General features: G+C 43.9%; 1 long non-coding RNA gene across 1 annotated transcript; it reads right to left on the bottom strand.

Moving 5' to 3' along the window:
- Window positions 1-753: 753 nt before the first annotated feature.
- On the bottom strand, window positions 754-2,911 carry LOC125141526. The gene is made up of 3 exons (XR_007140930.1): window positions 2,870-2,911; window positions 2,682-2,789; window positions 754-2,352 (listed from the first exon to the last, which is right to left on the bottom strand). It is a non-coding gene; the product is annotated as an uncharacterized LOC125141526 (long non-coding RNA).
- Between the last annotated feature and the right edge of the window lie 2,556 nt (window positions 2,912-5,467).

The following is a 5,467-nucleotide window of genomic DNA, read 5'->3' as shown; positions in this document are numbered from 1 at the left end:
GTTTTCACAGTAGCAGCCTAGGGTTAAAATTATATTCCAAAATAAAGTCATAATAAAAGCAAGTTAAGTAAAGAAGCTTTTATTGTCTTTTCATCCATATACAGTATATGTGACACGGTACACAGTGACATGAGACAACGTTCCCCAGGACCACAGAGCTACAACATGAACAACACAGTAATAAGGACTTGGTAAGTTAGTCCTAGACACATAAAGTGTATCTGTACTGTTGGCTTTGTGGATGCAGCGTGCGGTGTAAGTGTCCATGGTAGAGGGAAGAGAGACTCCAATGATCTTCTCAGCTGTCCTCACTCTCCACTGCAGGGTCTTGTGATCAGAGATGGTGCAGTTCCCAAACCAGACAGTGATGCAGCTGCTCAGGATGATCTCAATGCTCCCTCTGTAGAACATGATCAGGATGGGGGGAGGGAGATGTGCCTTTCTCAGCCTTCCTAAGAAGTAGAGATGCTGCTGGGCTTTTCTTGATGCCATGAAGCTGGTGTTGAGTAACCAGGTGAAGTTCTCCACCAAATGAACACCAAGAAATTTGGTGCACCTGACGATCTCTACAGGTGATCTATCAATGTGAGTCAGTAAGGTGAACAGCAGTGGACTGAGCACACAGCCCTGAGGGGCTCCAGTGTTCAGTGTGGTGGTGCTGGAGATGCTGTTCACGATCTGGACTGACTGAGGTCTCCCCGTCAGGAAGTCCAGGATCCAGTTGCAGAGGGAGGTGTTTAGTCCCAGCAGGTTCTCAATCAGGTGCTGACGGATGATTGTGTTGAACGCTAAAGTCTACGAACAGCATTCATGAGGGCTAAATAAAGGGCCATGCAAAATGCAGGGGGTACAGAGAGGGTGGTAACAGGATCTTGGTGCACTTGCCGATGTAGCTGGTCACTGAAGCCGTGTACTCTTCCAAGTTGACAGAGTCCCTGAAGATGTTCCAGTCAATGCACTCAAAGCAGCCCTGAAGAGCAGAGGTGGCTCCTGCTGGTCAGGTTCTCACCTGCTTCAGAACCAAGCGTCTGACGAGTGAACACTGAGACAATAGTGAATTCCCGTGGTAAATAAAATGGCCTGCATCTACTGTAACAGTCACAAACTCCACTAGCAATGAGCCGTAAGTAGAAACAAGCACAGAGTTCTTACACCATTCTGTGTTGATGTAAACACACACACCACCACCACCAGTCTTACCGCACAGAGCATTTCTGTCAGTGTGAAACGGGGAGATCCCATCAGCTAATTGGCGGCGTCCGGAACTCTGTTGTCGAGCCACGTCTCCGTGTAAAAGACACAGCATGTAAGAATCAGACCAATAAAATCGCAGAAGAAAATGTTCCAGCTGTTGTAATGTGAATATGTGCTGGAGTTTTATAATAGCCAGGAATTGTTTAGCTCCTACTGATTGTAGTTTGTCTTTAGGAAAGTTTCATCATGATTAACTTTTTTTTAGAAGGTTTGAAAAGCTTGAAGGCAACAAACACAATCCACTTCTGTGTCTGGATGAAATCTCACATCATGAAGAAGAATGTTTTCTTTGTGTCAGTATAGAAGTCCCAGGAGGAGAAGAAGAGCCTGAGCATGTTGGCATGGACAAACACACACACACAATGTTCTGAACCGTGCGTGTGTGTGTGTGTTTGCGCGTGTGTGTGTGTGTGTGTTCATCAACCCCATGACCTGAAGAAGAGTTAATTGGTCTCCAGATTCTTCCTGTTTATTGTCATGCTGTGTTCAACAAAACACGACTAATTAGCACTTAGATTTAGCCTTTTATTCTCTCTCTCTCTCTCTCTCTCTCTCTCTCTCTCTCTCTCTCACACACACACACACACCATTTCTTTTGGATTTTTCCTCTGGGGAAACTAATAAGAGATCTACAAAGCTAACATTTATCAGGTTGTTCAAGTAGGAAGGTGTCAAGTCGTGTGAAGGTTTGTTTGTAATGTGACAAAAAAAAAAACGTCACAATAATATACTGTAATGATTCCAGTTACAGACACACACAAGGACCTGCTCTAGGAAAGTGCTCTTATACCAAGTGAAAGATAACCAGGTCTCATCATGGAATTCCTTTTAGGCTCTGGAACGTTTCACCATCGGTCACCACATATTCCTTCTCCGATAGTCAGGACTTTCTTCAGAACATCACCATCACCTTCACCATGTTCCTCACTCTGATCACACCAATCATTACAGTATGGCACCTGGTGTAGGACAGACTGCTGAGGATTCACTCAGCTGCTCCACATCATGGATGAGGTTAATCGGTGAGCGTCACAGAGCCCTCCCACCAATCGGTGATCTGTGCTGCTTGTAGCTCCACCCACATACCACTACTTGGTTCTGTGGGCATTGGAAATACAGAACAAACACAGCATTATAGTTTATCTACTGAGTCACTTAGTAGTGTTTTTACACACAAACATCTGCATTTTATTCATTCTGTGAAAAGACCTGCACATAAACACACCGTGCAGTTTCAGTGACATTGCAGAACAAAGCATGACCCAAAAAAGCAAAAGATAACAGCTTTCTGCTACTGTTGGTAAATATAATAAATAACCACTGTGACTGTTAGTGTGTGCAGAATGTAGTGTGCAGAAACAGCCTTAGAATTTAACACAAATATAACTACTGTAATAATCACGATTAGCATCATTCATGCAGGTTACCTTTAAACATTAAGTGGACATCATCTTCTACCACTTATCCGAACTTCTCGGGTCACGGGGAGCCTGTGTCTATCTCAGGCGTCATCGGGCATCGAGGCAGGATACACCCTGGACGGAGTGCCAACCCATCACAGGGCACACACACACACACACTACGGACAATTTTCCAGAGATGCCAATCAACCTACCATGCATGTCTTTGGACCGGGGGAGGAAACCGGAGTACAGACTCCACACACACACACACACACACACACACACACACACACACACACACACACACACACACACACACACACACACACACACACACACACACGGCGGAGGCGGGAATCGAACCCCCAACCCTGGAGGTGTGAGACGTACGTATTAACCACTAAGCGTCTAATTCTGTAATAAGTCTGTCTGTGTTTTTGTCCTTTTTCTGTCTGCTGCCTTGCCCTGTTGTTAATTGTTTGCTCCGCCCACTTCTTGATTACCATGGACACTAATTGTACTCAATCTTTCCTCCAGGTGTGTTGTCTTTGTCTGTGATTGTCTCTGCTTTGTCATTGGTTCCTGTCACCTATATATTCTCTGTTTGTTCACTTCCCTGGTGCTAGTCGTGTCAATGTTCCTGTTTCCTGTCAGCTCTGTGTTCGGTCTTGTTTTGCCTGCCTGCCTGTGTTCTTGTTTTTTTGTCATTAAACCTCTTTCTGCATTTGGATCCTCATTCGCCTTTGTCCCGCCGTGACAAATTCAAATTCTTTATTTCATTTACACACCAATTTAATAAACAGAAGCGACACAACGACACCTCGCACACACACACAACGGTCTAAAGCTCACGATTATCTGAAGAACAACCAACCAGATTGTTTATCCGAGCTCTGCCGCTCTGTACGCAGCCTTACGTCAGGATAAAAACTTGATAACACAAATTTCCATTTGAACTAAAAAAAAAAAAAAAAAAAAAGCACTTCAAACAGATTCCAGCTTTGAAGTTTATTCTGTTCCATTACAGTAAAAAGACGAGGATTATACGTATAAACGGAGACGACTTTATTCAGACCGACTGCACTTCAATTTCACAGCACTTGTAGCTTTCAAAAGGTTTCATAAGATGTCATCTGAATAACACACACACACACACACACACACACACACACACACACACACACACACGTACAGCCTTTAGCTTAGCACTGCCTTACAGCTTCCTGTTTCACAGAGGAGAGCAGTGGAAATCTTCGCTAACTCTGCAACAGAAAGCGCCGGAATATTTTAAAAATGGACTTAAAATGTTTTACTCAGATTTCAGCAGATTCAGATGCAATCATAATCATGTTTCTAAAACAAAACTGAATAAGGAGTCAAAGCACAAGTCACAGACCGGATCTCCACCAATTAACACATTGTGATGGTAGAAAAGCTTAATTAAAAATCTGTGTAATTATAATGACTCAGATTAAGTGATGAAGGAAAATGGGTGTAATTTCAGAGATAAAATCCAGACATGACTGCTTGTTGTATTGATAACGTAAAATGGGTGTTTATTAAGGAAAATAACAAAGCTACAAACAAACATAAAACACGAGGCAGGGTTAGGGTCAGGGTTAGGGTCAGGGTTAGGGTCAGGGTTAGGGTTAGGGTCAGGGTTAGGGTCAGGGTTAGGGTCAGGGTTAGGGTTAGGGTTAAGCACACAAACACAAGGACTTATGCCCCTTTTCCCACCGAGGCAGTTTGAGTGCAGGTTCGGAGCCTAATTTAGAACCAGTTCTTTCTGCTTCGACCGCCAAAGCACCGGCTCTGAACCAGGAAAAGTGGTTCTTAAGTAGCACCAAAACGTCGCTGGTCTAGACTTAAGAACCGCTTTGTGGGCGGGGCTGTGGGAGGGGCTACTGTTAGCGCATTGATAATGTACCTTAAGTATACTAATGTTTAATACACTTTTACTTTACCGCGATATGATACATTATCAGCACACATGATAGTAGGTAGCTACATGCTAAGGCTAACTTTTTTCTGTATTAACAATAAAATAACATTAAGTACTTTCTCGATCACAACCTCCGTTTATACAGATTACACGGAGCCGCACGTACACGTCGGATTCATCGCGTTTGGGTGTTAATGTAGGTTCACAAAGCCATGAGCATTAACAGTAAAGTAACATCCACCATTGTTGTTGTTGTGTTTGTGTTTGCCGCTGCTGCGCTAACGTCGCTGTGTAACGTGACATGTATACAGTGACGTCACACTCGGCACTGTGACGCTCTCTAACTGATGGAAAGGTAAACCGGTTCTTAGAAGGTTCACCAGTGGAACCGACTTTGAACCAGCACCAGCGCTAGCTCTGAACCAGCACCCGGTACTTTTTTGGTGGAAAAGAAGCATTAGACGTAAAAACACAGGATTAAATAGAGAATATAATCATAGAGACACAAGGAACAGGTGTGCAGAGGTGGGAACGGTTAAAGAAAGGGGCGGGGCTAACACGATACACAAAAACAAAAGCACATGGCTCAAGACAAAACAAAACCTGCCAGGACAGTCCAAGCCGTCCATGACAGAGTGTGTTAATATAACAAGAGCTCTGTAGGATAACTGCACTTAATGCTGCATCGTGGCTTAAAGCTAAGGGGGGGGGATACCGGGGCTGTAGAGTGGGGGAAAAGCAAGAGCTGACAAAGCAGAAATACAGTATGTCTCTTCCTTCTATCATCATGAGACACATGTGATCACTAGCTAAGAAGATGGCGTGAGTTAACATTAACGTCTCTCTTACGTGGTTCAGTGAAACATGG

Source organism: Tachysurus fulvidraco, chromosome 6 (assembly GCF_022655615.1).
Source record: "Tachysurus fulvidraco isolate hzauxx_2018 chromosome 6, HZAU_PFXX_2.0, whole genome shotgun sequence".
Classification (NCBI taxonomy): Eukaryota; Metazoa; Chordata; class Actinopteri; order Siluriformes; family Bagridae; genus Tachysurus; species Tachysurus fulvidraco.
This window is presented reverse-complemented; position numbering and strand designations above follow the sequence as displayed.